Source organism: Cottoperca gobio, chromosome 10, assembly GCF_900634415.1.
Source record: "Cottoperca gobio chromosome 10, fCotGob3.1, whole genome shotgun sequence".
Lineage (NCBI taxonomy): Eukaryota > Metazoa > Chordata > Actinopteri > Perciformes > Bovichtidae > Cottoperca > Cottoperca gobio.
The window spans coordinates 1,802,443-1,818,124 of NC_041364.1; the positions used below are offsets into that span (position 1 = coordinate 1,802,443).

The window sequence follows — 15,682 nt, forward strand, 5'->3', positions numbered from 1 at the left end:
ACAGACCGGTGTACAGCGACAGCTCCGCTGCGGACTCCGCGCTGTGTCTCCACATATCTGCGCGGTCTTCTCACCTCTCCACGAACCCTCTCCGCAAGGTTTCTCCACTTTCCCCTTGACTCTCTGTCTCTCTCCACGGTCTCCACCCGGTGTCTCCAGGCGCGCGCCACCAGTCGCTCCTCGCTGCTCTTTGCGCACGGACACTTCTCCACATTCCCTCTCGTATCCGCTGCGTTTATCAGTCCCCCTCCCCTCTCCACCCCCCCGAAGACTCCAGAGCAGCAGCCACGAACTCGGGCTACTTTCTCTTTTGAGGTTCAGTGATTAGTTTCGCGTTGGGCTCGAGCTGAAGAACAATTTGATTGTGGCTCATGGGGATTTAGTGTCGTGACATGCTTTCGGGACCCGGCGACTCCACAAGGAAATGGTGAGTTAAACCCGCTTTATTCTCGCAGATTATCAGCCTACTATAATGTGTGAGCGGTTGACCTCTACAGATAAGGTTACGCTCACAAACCAGAGGAAGTGTGACCTTCCTCCCTTCCTCAAAGGAAATTAAAGACGAGATTAATATTCGTATATTCTCGCTGTAATGTGAAGTTTGTGGTACTCACATGTGAGTTTAAACTCACCTTGGAGGTATTTGTAATCCCCTAATGGGTAATAATGCAATTAAATTCCTATTTTAGATATACATTCATTGACCACATATGCTCTCAATAGCGAGTTTATTCTAAAATCTGTAGCATTTTGATATCATTACAGCCATTTGTAGTGGGCTAATAACCAGTGATGGTATGTGCATGTCCAATTACATCCCATAACACTTAATAACAGAATCAAAGTGAGCTTCAGCTGTCAGTGTACATGCATTAAAGACATATTGGAGCCTTTAGTTCTTCTGACCTCCACGTGAGACTCCCACTGTCACCTCTGGCTTCCTATCGACGGGAGGCTGCAGGGCTGCCGCCGCCGGTTGTTCCGATCAGTCAGCATCCATAAGGAGAGCTGCAGATCCACACCGTGGATTAACCGTCACATGTTGTGTGTCTGAAGCAGGACCCGCGGCATCCTGTAAGTGAACACTGACGGGACATAGTGCTGCATTGCTGGGACTTATTGTGTTTCTGCGGTGTTTTATTAAGAGGAACAGCAACTGATTGTTGAGTGTGTGTGACGGATTGCTCTCATTGTGCTCTGTATTAATATGTGGTGTAATGTTGCTCAGTCGTTTTGTAACATATCTTAAATCGAAGCTGCTTCTATATTAAATAATCTTATTTTTTAAAGTTTTCAGCTCTTTTATTTATCCTGGGATTCCCACTGTTGGAATCAATAGACTCTTTATTTCAGAGTGTTTTAAAGGCTGTATGGATTTTAAGACTTTTGCAAGTTTATGTTTTTAAGTAGAAATACGTAGAATTGTCATTGGCTTTCTGTCTGCTGCGTTAAATGTTAGATGTTATGTCTGTGTCTCTCTCTCTCTCTCTCTCTCTCTCTCTCTCTCTCTCTCTATATATATATATATATATATATATATATATATATATATATATATATATATATATATATATATATATATATATATATATATATATATATTGTCCTGCTATAATACCACAAAAAAGCTGCAGTTTATTTTAATGCTTGATTTTCAGTGTTTGAGTTATAACTTTACTTATTTTACTTTGCACGAGTTTAAGGGCTTTGGTAATTCTGGTTATGTAATATTTATGGAACAGTCATGCAGGAAATGAGCGTGCCTGGATCAAAGGTGCAGGTACAACGTGTCACTGTGTTGACTGATATGGAGATCGGAGGATCACGTTTACAGTTCACCTTCTCTCCAGCTCGCCTACGACCGGTGAGAGCCTGCAGATACAGAACCATGTGAGATGGATTAGAGCACAGTGTGGGTGTCAGGACTCCTCAGATTGATTTTATCCATGTTGTTATGGTTTTATAAATAAGAAGCTGCTGCAGAGCAGTAGTAGCAGCTCTAGTTTTTCTTGAATCAGCTTGTGGATGTGAATCTCTCCTCCCACTCTAACACGGAGAAGCTCCTCTCCAGATGTGCATGTGTTGACTGGTATTGCTTCGCTTTCCTCTAGAGCTCGAGATGTGCAGTTACATGGTGTGTACAGTATTGACTGTTTTCTTTGTATGTTACCTCTGATTGCTGTGTGCCTCTGCACGGTTGTGTATATGCATTCATTAGTGCTTCAGTGTTCGCAGGTGTCCTCAGGCTGTGTGCACTGGGGCTTTGAAAGGGATTGTTTTATTACAGTCTTTGAGCCACAGAGCCCAGTACACTTTGTTGCCATGACACAAGGTGTGGTCAAACATTTATTATAATTGAGGTACTTTTTAAATGTTCAAGTGTCAAAGAACAGCTTCAACATTAACTTGCTTTTCTTTGTTTCACGTTAGCATTAAATACTTTTTCTTCGGCAGCCGAAGAGAGATACCAGCGCTCTGTCAACTGTTGGGGAGACTTTTTGTGAAGCTTGTTGGACTGGGAGGAGACCCCGGGGAAGAGCCGTACCCCACAGGATTGATTATATCTCATCAGGCCTGGGAATGCCTCAAGATCCCTCAGGAAGTGCTGGGGAGGACACGCTACCTTGATTAACTGTGTGACCAAGATGTGGAAGAGGACAGAAGATTTGTTTTCTGCCTCCAGAGGCTGTCCCGTTGTCGTGAACACGATATCTCAGAATCACTTCTGTGAAACGTCCACTTGGACTCGAGGATTAACTGATTAGATTGGGTGGACTAAGGTCAAAGGTCACTGTGATCTCACAAGAACATAACTACCCAATGTATATGCTAATTGTGACTATTTCAGGTGGTAATGAGAGTTTACCTCGGTGTTTACAGCGAGCTGTGTTCGGCCCACACACACAATAACAAGTGAACCCGGGCTGGTCAACAGCAGTTCGATGGAGTCTCTGATGGATCACTGGTTGGACAGAATTAGACTTTTACTTTCAGCCGATTAACTTCTCCGATTGATTCCTTTCAAAAAAAAAATAATAATAATAATTTACTTAGAAGCTGCATTATGTGATTTGTGTCCCCTAGAGGGCAACATGTGGACTCTTTAAAGGGTCTTGCGGCAACACACTTGGACTGTAGCACCCTCAGTCAGTTTGTGTTAGTACTGTATAGACCAGTCAATATACTGGTCAAATAAAGTGATTATCGTATTGATTAGTTTAGACTGATACACGGTGCAGAGCAGCAGCAGCACTGTAGAACATCCTGTGCTGTATTTCACTGGTGATGTACATTCAGGGACTTGGTGATGATTGAGGCTGCAGGCAGATGCATTGGACGAGTACATCATGGGATAATGCAAAGCACAAAATAAGGTGTAGAAAAGCAAAGTCATCAACAGTTGTATCAAAGTCATGCATGAGGCCGAGCTGAAGAGATTCTCAGCTGTTTGACTTTTGGTTGCAGAAACCAAACATTGAACATCTTTCATGTGCTGGCGAATTAAAGATTCCAACCCAGTCTTCTACAAATGATGTACATATGCAAATAGTCTGCATTAATGATTTTTGTTTTTGGGCAAAGATAATGCTGAGCTACAAGGTTCAGATCCAATGCAGCCGGTCGTTGTGTTTTTATATCCTGCAGAGAAAAGTGAGGATGTAAGCAGTCAATGTTTCTCTCTAACGCTCCACTGGGTGTCTGACCCTACTTCTCACTTGATCTCCATCACTGCTTTCAAGTAGACATTTAGACAGAACGTGCACAGACAGTTACTGTAAATGTGCATATAGACACATGTCTACAAGTACTTGACATATTGTGGGTCAGAAACAGCGTCTTGCTGCTTGATGATAATCTATTCCTGACTTCATCCTGAAGTGTTGGAGTAGAAGTTCATGCACAGGCCGTTAAAGAGAGAGAAGAGCTGCTAAGAATAAATAGTCACCACCATCTCTCTCACACTTTCCCTCGTGGTCTGCTTGTCTGCTGTAGTCTTGACAGGGTGAAAACAAATCCTCGGCGTCGTGCTGCATAATTATCTGTGTTAAAAAGTTCAACTAATAATTTGCATTTTCACAATCTGCACTAAACATTAAGCAAACTCTCACATGCTGTGTTCTGTACCAATACAAGATATCATTTCACAATGAACATGTACATGTTTGAATTTAAAATGATATAATTGCTTGTAATATTGCCCCTGACTACCTTGAGGCACACTGATGTGATTTGCATATAGTTCAGTGTCAGAATGAGGCTTAATTCTGCCCGATGCACTCAGCCTGTGTGCATTGGAGCTGCTGAATAGAGGTAATTACCTCCCGTGTCAGATCTGCGTCTGAGCGCAGCTTCAGCTAAACACACTTTGATATCACGCCGTCCTTCACAGGTTTCAGGGTGGTGAGGGCTGACAGTGCGGGAGGAATCAAAGCGTCTCCAGAGCAGATAAGGATTTTAAAAAGAAAAGAGAGAATTCAGGAAATGCATTTTTTTTTGTGGCGCGGGGAGTGAAGGTTGTGTGTGTGTGTGTGTGTGTGTGTGTGTGTGTGTGTGTGTGTGTGTGTGTGTGTGTGTGTGTGTGTGTGTGTGTGTGTGTGCAGTCGTGTAACTTCACACAATGCAGACAATGGAGGGAGACGTAGAAGGTACTCCACGATCAAAGAAAGATTTATCGTCCTGTCATCTACTTTAGTTTTAATTCATCCACACGTCTGCTGAGAGAAACATCCGGCTGCAGGTGTTGCTGTAGTTAACTTAATATTTTTTCATACACATGGTTGAGTTTGTCCAAGAAATATCAGGAAATAGTCAAATTAAATGCTCATCACAATTTATTGCGGTGCAAAGTGACGTCTGTAAATGACTTGTTCAATCCGAAACCCAAATATATTCAGTTTAATTAAATAAAGCGGCAGAACATCCTCACATGTACAACGGTGGAAGCAGAAGAATCTTTTTGGTTGCTAAATGATTTAAGTCATTAATTAAATATTAGGTTTGTGTTGTGTCCTCTGGATTGAAGGCTCTGATCTTTATTTGCTCTCTGCTCTCCGCTGTCGACTCTAATAAAGGCATCAAAGTCCCAAATGAACGTCAAGAGAAGTGTTTAGTTTTCCTTCACTAATTGATTATCGACTAATTGTTTCAGCCCTAAAGATAAGAAAGCATGAACTATGAATATAATAAATGCAACTAAGAAAGAAGAATCTGGAAAGTTGATTCAATTATATATGAATTAATAAATAAGGTAGAGTACGCTTCTTGTGTTATGAGGCTGTCCTGCCAGAGAAGTGGCAGCAGTGGTCATTTGTTGGAAGATGAACTTTGTTTCCGTCGTCTCAGCGGGACATCTTGTGGTTGTATGAATGATGACTGTCGGAGGCAAACGAGGAAGTAGTGAGAAGTTGATGTGATGCCACAAAGTCTCCTTCGAAACTACGCTACCAAACAACTAAACTGCTTCCTCAATTACTTTTGAAGGGAAACGTATTTTCTTCCAGCGCAGTTTTAAATAACGTAAACTGTTCAGCACAAGATGATGCTTTAGCTTGATTAAGTATGTTTGTTAATTCATTTACACAAACACCAGCGTCTGTTTCCTGCAAACTGTCATGATCATAATCTTTCCTCAACCAAGAACGTTTATTTTCTTAACCAGCACAAACTAGTTCCCTCACAATAAGCAGTCACTTTAGGGTCTACTCTCAGTCCGACCGTGTTGAAGGCAGCGTGTGCGTAGCTTCACTGAACATCCATCATACGGACATCTCTCCTGGAGGTGTTCGTAGTGTTGCATGAGAAAGACATTGTGTTGTTTTGGAAGGTAACGGCAAACAACCTCTTTTGTCCTTGAGTTTTGAAGGACTCGTTGACAGTCGCACACTTAAAGGATATTATTGCTGCTTTAAGTCTTTTACTTCACTTGGCCGCAGCGTGCAGCCGGGCAATAACTCTCAGGACCTTTTACGACAAGAGACAACAAGAGAACATGGGAAAGAAACAGCGTTATGGAGCAGCTGGTGTTAACAAGGGGGGGGAGGAACAGTCACATAGAAACACACAGATATATAAAGAGACTGGTGGTTGTGAGATGAGCTGAGGGCAGTGAGAGTTCATGAACGAGAGAAAAGGATGTGAGAAAGGGAAGTGGGAGAGAGAGAAGGGCTGAAAAGGGAAACGGCGTGAGAGACAGTGGTTTAGTGTTGAAGAGAGAGCCTGTATGTGTTTGTGGTGTATCACCTCAGGCAGTCTGAGAACACAGAGAGATTCTGTTTGAGCAGTGACGACTTCATTCTGACAAAAATGCAACACAGAAGTTTCGTGACAGCGTGTTAGAAAATGTTGGAACTACATTACTGGACGGGTTTCTCCTTTCTGTCGCTGTGTGTGTGTGTCGATGTATACATCCGTCTGTGCTCGTGTGTGTACGCTTGTTCTTTCTGTTCTACGTGAGGAACAGTTTGTGGTTAACATGAGCGGTCATCAGCAGCCGAGGAGTCTACACTGAACACGTTCAGCCACTGCTGTGCAGTAGCAACACTTTGTCACGGCTCAGTCAGAGCCGTTGGGGAAAGACTTGATGCGTAAACATACACGTTGAATAGGTAGAGCGAAAAGACGTAATCAGATCAGAGATACATTTAGCAAAAATGGGCAGAAAATACGTTTTAGAATAAAGAACGATACTCCATCATGCACATGTGCTTCACGAGTCTCACACAACAACTCCCTTGATCCCAAGAACATTTGTCTGACAGTCCTTTACCCCGAAAACATAGATTCTGTTACTCTGGCAAAGCCACGCCCTACTCTGCCTCTGATTGGCTAGAACTTGTGGCCTTCTTTGGTTGGCTTGGTGAGGTTTAGGCATGAGGAGTGTGATTGGCTATGCTGAGGGTAAGAATATCATGGTAAGCCAATCAGAGGCAGAGGAGGGCGGGTCACGCCTTCCTCGTGTTTCTGCATAATAATCAGCCGTGCGTCTCTTGTTTGTTGCAGGAGTTTGTATTCGGGTTAATGGACTGTGTGTGTGTGTGTGTGTGTGTGTGTGTGTGTGTGTGTGTGTGTGTGTGTGTGATGACTTTCAGAAGCAGATTAACTGGATCTTTGATTTAGTAACACATATTTCTCAGGGGCAAAGCTGTTTTGGAGGCAGAAATAATCTCATTAGTTCCGTCTTCAGTGGGCGGAGCCAAACTAAGTGTTTCTGGTTAAACTACATGAAGCGCAAAGTAAAAAACTAAACTCACAAATCTGTGATCATAATCAGAACACACTTACTGATCTACCAGCACATTAACTTGATGCCACTTGTAGTCGTGGAACAGCTGTTCAGTAATAAGCATATTGTAAGTGTAATTGGGGTTAAAAGAAAGTGAGACGAATGCTCTGATATGATGAATGATATCACATTATGACTGATACTGACCTGGTGAAGGTCTGCGATCAGCATTTCTTTGTTGGTGCTCAACCTTTTCAGGAACAGTTGAATCTCTTTGTTTTCTTGTGAAGTGTTGTTGGAGTTGACTTCATTGTGTTCGTACACTCTCCCCAAGTCCCTCTAGATGAGAGCGTCAGCTAAATTCCCAAAATTAGAGAAAATAAAAATGTATTCCCTCATTATTTATGCATGCAGGCTGCAGGCTGCTGGAGTTTACCTTCATCTCCAATAAGACTCCGCTGTCTTTGTGTTCGCTACCCTGACGTGTTCTTTGATCACCAGGCTTCATGTTTTATTTCTAATGGTTTGGTGACGTATGTGCAGGATCATCAGAGACGATGAGACACACTCTGTCCTCTGTAATCTCTCTGGGAAGTTGATATTCTACAATTTAAACCTGCAGTAGTTGATATTGTAGTCATTGATAGTAATCAATTAACTGTAAAGATGAGATGTCTTATATTTGATCAGAATCTTTGACCTTTGACCCCAGAACATCTGAAATCCATGTTGTCTGCATTAAATACGTGTTAGTTGTTTAAGAAATGTTGTTTTGAAGCCCGTTAACTAAGTGGCTTTCCAGGGTTTCAATATGTATTTGATGTTATTTAATATTTAGGAAAGCGGTTGTTCCAGTCTCACACGTACCAGTGAGGCTTTATATAACTGGTGAAGTCCTTCGTGTGTGTGGACTCGCTGATTGTTCGCAGCTTTGATTTGAAGCACTCTTCAGGATGTGTTGACTGCACCTGTGACTCAGCCGTTCTGTCCGTCAGAACCTCCCTCATTGTTCACGTTATGCTGATGAAGAGAATCGCAGCTCTGAAGGAGAGCAGGGATTATGATTTCTGACAGACGGGTGCTGCTGACCCTCTTGCACACATTTCCATTCTGCTCACTTGCATTTACATTTTACCCATTTGCTTTTATCCTTAATGCATATTTAGATTCAATAATGCATTTGGTTTATTATCTTACGCTGCTTACTATGTCTGCAACACTAAAGTCAATATGTTTAGCACAAGATAAACCGGTTAGGTGTTCTCCGTTTGGGTGCTGAGACGAATAAAGTGAGCAGCTCGCTCCAGTCGCAGAGCAAATGTTACATTGTGATGTGAGCTGAGCAACGGTCCGTGATCCCCACTCCTCCCAGGGGAGGAACACTTGGACTTTAACAAGCTTCTAACATCAAACCCAAAAGCCATGTAGAGCAGAAAGGAGCCACAGAGGGGAAAAAAGGTTAGCAAGACGAGTACAAACTGCTCCGAGAGAATTCTGGAGGAAAAACTTCAAACGAGTCTGCGAGCCGTGGAAACGTTACATAACTCATAAAACTCATAACATCTTTACTCAACAATGCAGAACCTGGTGGACGCAGAGAGGATGTCTCACAATGTGTGTATCAGGATGAACGAGACTGAACTGTAAAGCTTTATATGAGCAGTGATGTCAGTATATCTGCTGATCCACCGTGTGTGTGTGTGTGTGTGTGTGTGTGTGTGTGTGATGAGAACCCTGTGGGCCAAACGAAATATCACTGTAATCCTGAAGTGTGTTTCTCAGCTGCTACATCAAAGCTCACTTCAAGTGGAAGTGTGTGTGAACATTGTTCTGAAGGTTGCCCACCTGCAGTGAGGAATAAAGGCACACTGTGACGCAACATATACACGAAGACACACACACACAAAACGCCTTTTGGGAATGTTTGATTGGTTGCTGCAATCCGTAACAAGCAAATTGATTTGAGGTGTGTGTGTGTGTGTGTGTGTGTGTGTGTGTGTGTGTGTGTGTGTGTGTGTGTGTGTGTGTGTGTGTGTGTGTGAGAGTGTGTGAGAGAGCTGGATTTCACAATGTGCTGCTATGTTTGGTAACTATATTTTCAGAGAAATCCCTAGTTTGACCCCATGACCCCTCACGCTGGCTCACCCATCTGCAGTCGGACTCACTCGTGTTCAAATAAGCCTCTTCGTCGGCCTCTCGTCACACGGTGGGTACAAACTGCAGGATGAAACATGGAGAGAGCACTCTGCTCCTCTTAGATGAGATGAATCGGTCTGAAAGTGATGCCAGAGGCAACCCTCACGGCACGAGAGCTCCTGTCAATCAAGCGCAGTGTTGAAGCCTGAGGTAAGATCTCCTCGATGCCACGACGGTTCTTCAAAGTGCCTCCAAGATAAACATTGAAAGCAAAGATTTTAGTCATTGAGCAAAAAGAGACTTTGTGTTTCTGGAGAGATGCAGAGACGCCGCCTCAGGAGCTTGTGAACATGGAGGTTACAGCACTTCGACTTTATCTCTCAGTCAAGGTGGCGTTGACTTCATACAGCCTGAGAAATATCAGCCGGTTCTAAATCCTGAATTGGAAGGTCATGTATGTGAATAAGAATATTTTTAGAAGAGCCCCTTCAGCGATGTGTTTGACCTCCAGACGAGGTGACCCACTTAGTCCTGGTTGCATCGAGCGGCTTCCACTATAAAACATGTTTACGGGACAGATGAAGATTTCTTCATCGGTCGCTCAGATATCTGCAGACGTGCTCCTCTTTCTGAAGCTGTTGGACATATTTAGTCTAAAGTACCCAGACGCTTTAAAGAGTCCCAGGACTCCAGCTTTGAGCAGTGTGGATGGATGGCTGTAGGTTTGCTGTAGGTTTGCAGTGTTGTGGGTTTTCCAGCATTTCTTTTCCCTTTTTAACAATCGCTCGTGGGATTGAGTGCTCGTATAGTTCTGGGAAGAGAGGAAACCAGTTGTTGTGTTTTCCCTCAGGAGTTATGGTTTCGCCCCTAATTTCTAATTTAAATGCATTTTTCTGTGAGTTATTAGGATTACATTTGTGTGAAGGGTTATTGATTATGAAATAAGTCCGTAACGTAGAATATAAAGCGGGTTCACCTGCTGTGTGTGTGACTTTAGCTCTTGTACAAGTGTTTTGTCCATTCAAGCAGTATTTGAAGTGAGAAGACAAATCTAGCCAGATACAGACACGAAGCAAACACAAGTGTAGATGTGGGCGTACGGAGAGCGTTGCTCTGTGTGTGGCAGTGTGTATGAATACACTGTTGACATCTGTATGTGTTCAACTACATCCACACAAATCTCTTCTGTCTGCACCTGTTATCCTGGTGAATCAGATTGTAATCATCTCCATCACATACAAATGCAGCTGTAAACACAAGACGTGTTGAGGATTATAAGGAAATCACACAACGTAACACACTTAACGTTGAAGTCTTAACAAAAAGAAATGGTGCACACTGTGTCCAGGCAGTAATGCTGTTACTGCAGACGTCAGTTTTAACGCCCATAGTGTTTGAAAATCTGATCCATGGAAAGAGAAATGCATTGAGCTCCATCATATGTTGGTTTACAACATGCATGACTTCTGTAGAAACACAGGGATGTTGAGTTTACATGTGAATGTTTGTGGTCACTGAGCTCTGCAACACATGTAGTGGCTGCTCTGGATCTTCCAGTCGCAGCAGAAGTGATCAGTTTTTATCTGTTTACCAGAGTCTTCATTCTGCAAAAGCTCCTTTTCCCATAAACACACTGGAGCCAAGACGGCATTTAAAGACCATAACAGGAAAGCTAATCTTTGGGGAGAGAGTGAAAAAGATGCGTTTTTAAATGTAACCCGTTCCCACTAATATAAAGTGTTTAGGGAATCTGGATCTGGTGCAGATTACAGGTATACGCAATCATTCAAGGAGAGAAACCACAGGATGTGTTGCAACCATACAGACCTATGTTTTTGGAGCTGAAATATTTCTATTTTTGCAAACAAATCTTAATTTTCTCAGTTAGTTCGATGACGAGCGGGGCCTGCTCTGGTTGTTTAAATGAGAAATGATGAAGAGTGATTGGTGGTTTGCTGAACATGCAACACAACTCTGTTGCATTTATCATTCAAATGAGTATTTCTTAGTGGTGACAGTCTCTCTACTAAACTATATATATTACCAGCTGCTGAACACAGCTCCTCTTGCAGGTCTGCATCGCTCTCACTGCCATAAACTCTATATTTCCCGATAGACACACTGTAATGTAATACCTGTAACTTAATTTACTATAAAGCGGAGTGTATGAATAGATAACACGACCGTGCAGACGTTCTTCTGCCTGGGGAACGTTAGCGTATGGAGTTCTACAGGAGTCTTAATCTGCTGCTGGCGTTCCTGTAATAAAAGGCATCGCAGTGTTTGAATCATCGTCTCTCCAGGTGAACATGAATAATTAAGTGCGGCAAAATGAACTTTTAATTAGGAAGTTGTACAGTCGTGCAGAAGCTCTTGCCCGGGGGAGATACAGTTGGACAAAGAATCCCACCGCAGCCCAACCAGCCACCAGCGTTTCCTTCCCATTGAACACAGACACGTAACAAAAGAGTATTTAATATACTATATTCTACCTGGAGCTACGTCGAGGCAGCGAGCACGTCGTGCAGCGAGCATGTCGTGCAGTCTAAGACCCTCGCAGCTGTATTTTCTCTAAGACAAACTTTTACAGTCGCAGCTTCCATTTTTAATATTTTGGGTAATTTACACCTAGTTTACAGAATGTGATGAGCAATATACAATGAATCCTGTTATTGCCCCTAATAGTTTTTTGTTGTTGTTGATAATTAATACACTGAACTATAAAAAACAGATTAAAAATAGATAGTTGCAGCTCAATTTTATGTAAAATATGAGTTTCCTGTAAATGTGCTAAAATGAGAAAACTGGTCAATATAAGTTCTTTCATTTGGAAAAAAATCAATGTAATATAATCTTTTCAAGATAATTTAATATTGTATAATATTCAACAGTAATTAAAATAAATAAATCAAATAAATCAAATAAATCAAAATAAATAAAACAAATAAAACAAACAAATAAAATATAAATAATTCAGTGGATAAAAACATACTATTACAAGTCAACAGTGAAAGGTAAAATGCTTAAGACGGAACTGTGTGAGACGAATGAGAATGCGTGCGGTGTGTATGTAGAGGGGGAACTCCTTCAGCAGCTGCAGGGACTTTCACATCCAGCTGTGCACATACAAACTATTTGCCAAACTCCTGGTTTGGAGATGCAGGCAGGTAGATTGGCACGGTGTGCAGAGGCTCAGTCCTCCTCCACCGGGCTCCCCCCGCCCTGCGGAACAGAAACCCTTTTCTAGCGTTTGCTTTGCTGTGTCTGTGTGAACCGGGCTGGAGAGGAAGTCAAAGAGACGAGAGGTTTCAAACAGAGCGGGCAAAGAGGGACTCATATTTTACCACTGAGCTGTTAGTCAGATTTGGTTTGTTTGCTTTGTTGTGTGTTTATTTAGCCGCTTGTTGCTCCAAAAAAATGGTTTGCCAATGAAAACTGTCTGACAGATTTTACACCAGAAGTCAGTAAATGATTGAATTAAAGGATTAAAGATGCTAAAACTTTATTAAAGTGACTGAACAGTGTAAAGCGGACGTTCCTAAATCTCGGGAACATGAGGGGGATGAATCTGAGGGGCGGCAGCCTCTAAAAATCACTCACATGAACTGCACGATACACAGAAGCATGATGTAATGCACTTATTAACGCAGCCTCAGTCGTGCAACCTGCACTAATCTGCAGACAGTTTACCGCAGATGACCTACTTGTTCTTGGTCTGCTTGTTCAGCTCAACTGGAAATGAGTATTCGTGCAAACCCCCGGCAGTGTGGAGGGAGTAGAGGGAAATAAAGGAGAAGGAGAGGTCGGGGGGGGGGGGAGACAGATTTCAGATAGATTTAGGCAAGAATGAGGGAAATCTTAAAGTAGGCACATAGATTAAGAGTCGACATGAACGTAAGATGGAGGAAAGAGAAAAGAGTCTTATTGTGTGCAGGGGTGGTGCACTCGCCCCGGAGTCAGCCAGAGGAGAGCTTTCTCTCTGCAGGTCCCTGGAAAGGGAGACAGACGGAGAGAGAGACAGAGAGAGAGCACAACATGGAGCTGACACTTGAACATCAGTGCATGAACGCCCATCTGCAAACTGCCCGAGTATTTACTTTAGGTCGTGAGGCTGGTGAGAACTCATCAGTTTATCCTGGCAGGGCTGTCTTGGCAGGCGATAACGGCAAACTGAGATGGCACCAATAAAACCTCAGGACCTGAGAAACACACACGCCTGACATCACCATTTGTTCGTTAGTTTTATGTACTTGGATGAACTAACAGATTATTAAAAAGGCTCCATGTGAAAGCACTTTGATGGATCTCCATGATACCAAATGTTTTAGATGAAATGTTTTTAAGCAGTTTTGTATTTTGTACCAAACATTCAACATTTTAGCTCCATCGTCTCCTGACGCGTGCTTTTCAGTCAAACATCTCAAAGACCTTTAGCTTGAATGCTAACACCTTCCTGCTGCCCTCAGGATGGATTGTAACACGTTTGTGATCCTTTAACTTTTAATTTAACGCTATCATCACATCAGAAAGTCTTCTTAGTTTATCACCACATTACCAGCAAAACTAAACTGTTAAAAATGCTAAACTACGATGGTTAAACGTACGTACATACGTTGTTATTGGGAGCGTGTTAGCGTGCTGCATGTAGCTGAACGTACAGCCTCGCAGAGCTACCACCACTGCTGTAGACTCTTAGTCGTGTTTCCTGTTGCAGAGGAAGTGCAACACCTCCTCATCCCTAAACGACAGAAGAAGAACTTTGCCAATGAATCCCAAAACGACAAATATGACCGTACATACTCCGTCACCTGACTTGTCCTCGTCATAATTACTACGCCCACACGATCACACGCTAACATCAGGTGTTTCATTCTAAATATGTTCCGCTGTATAATTAGTTGGAGATCCAGTTGAAGTGATGCCTGAACAACATGAGTGGGTGTCTTTAGCACTTTGCATACAAACAACCAGATAATGTGTCCACTTATAATTCCTCTGACGCTTTACATCAGATGGGAAGAAGGTTCCCCAGCCCTGCTTCACAGCAAGTTATTCCTGCCTTCACTCTGATCTGATAGATTCATGCAGAGTCCTTTCTGCTTCCTGTAAGACGTTGTAGTTGCATCCATAGAAAATAAAGCCGCAGACCCGGTGTCTCCACGCTGTCCCGTCTCAGGCTTATTTTTAGCGGAGCTCCAATAGGAGAAGATTTAGGAGGACATGGTTCCCATCACACACTGCTTCCTGGGAGAGCTTACTGTCATCTATTATATTAACAACTATCTGGTCTCATTTATTGTGGGATATCTTTAACATGAGAGACAGTTTGGTTATAAATAATACAAAGTGATTCATTTATTTCGAAATTTAAATCATTACTGAACGGAGGAAACTTATTTTCATCCTGCGAAGTTGTTTCTTTTCTAAAATGAGAGTTTATTATCCGCTCAGTGAGGAACCCTTTGAAATAACACAAGGATTTATTATTACTGTTTAGTGATGGATTTGTTAAGAGCACTACTTGTTTTCAAAGCAGCGGAGGCAGTAAAACATTTTGTCTGGGAAAACAGTCGGCCAGACAAACAAGACGGAGAGCTGCTTTAACCGAGACGCGTTTCATAAGTCAAATACATTATGTTTCTTATTACGTATTCAGTACTGCGTCAGCTTCAGGGAATGCATATTAAAAACAACTTTAAATTGTTCTCATGTAACCAGATTAATGTCCCGTCACTCATTGATTAAAGTGAATAACACTGCGGGATGCCACACGAGCAAATCAATTATAATCAACGGCAATTTGTATCATTTGGAAAACAAAACAGTCAATTTCAGGAAACATGGAACGTTTATCTGCAGAGAAGAAGAAGGTTTTCTTATTCCCTCTCACACAGCAATAAGAAAATCCAACTGTTGATGCATGCACAAGTGTGTTCTGAAGTGAAATGAATTAAACTATAAACATTATTTAATAATTACGTTTCGTTAAGAAGACTCTTATTTCTTATAATGAATGAAACATAAAAAAAACAAGATTTAAAAACACCTTTATCCAAAAAGTGCCACATTTTGATCTCACCTTGGCACAAGTGGGAGGTAAGGAGAGATGGATGCCACAAAAGTTCCTAAATTCATGTGCATATGAACATGCACGAGGCCCAATGTCTGCACGAATGGACCTCTCGTCTCTTTTTCAGTCGAGACGTTCATCCCACACGTTTGATCAAGTGCACCTGATGCACTTATGTTGCTGCTCAAGTGTCTGGCAGAATGAATCAAGCGCTCCTCAGGTGCCTCTGTTGTCTGAAACCCTTTTCTATTAAA

General features: G+C 42.3%; 1 long non-coding RNA gene across 1 annotated transcript in view; it reads left to right on the plus strand.

The window, feature by feature from the left end:
• Nucleotides 1-15,682, plus strand: part of LOC115014707 (uncharacterized) — a 64,943-nt gene continuing 49,261 nt past the window's right edge. Inside the window, exon 1 of the long non-coding RNA XR_003832931.1 lies at nucleotides 1-427. This is a non-coding gene — a long non-coding RNA (uncharacterized LOC115014707). The remainder of the gene's footprint in view (nucleotides 428-15,682) is intronic.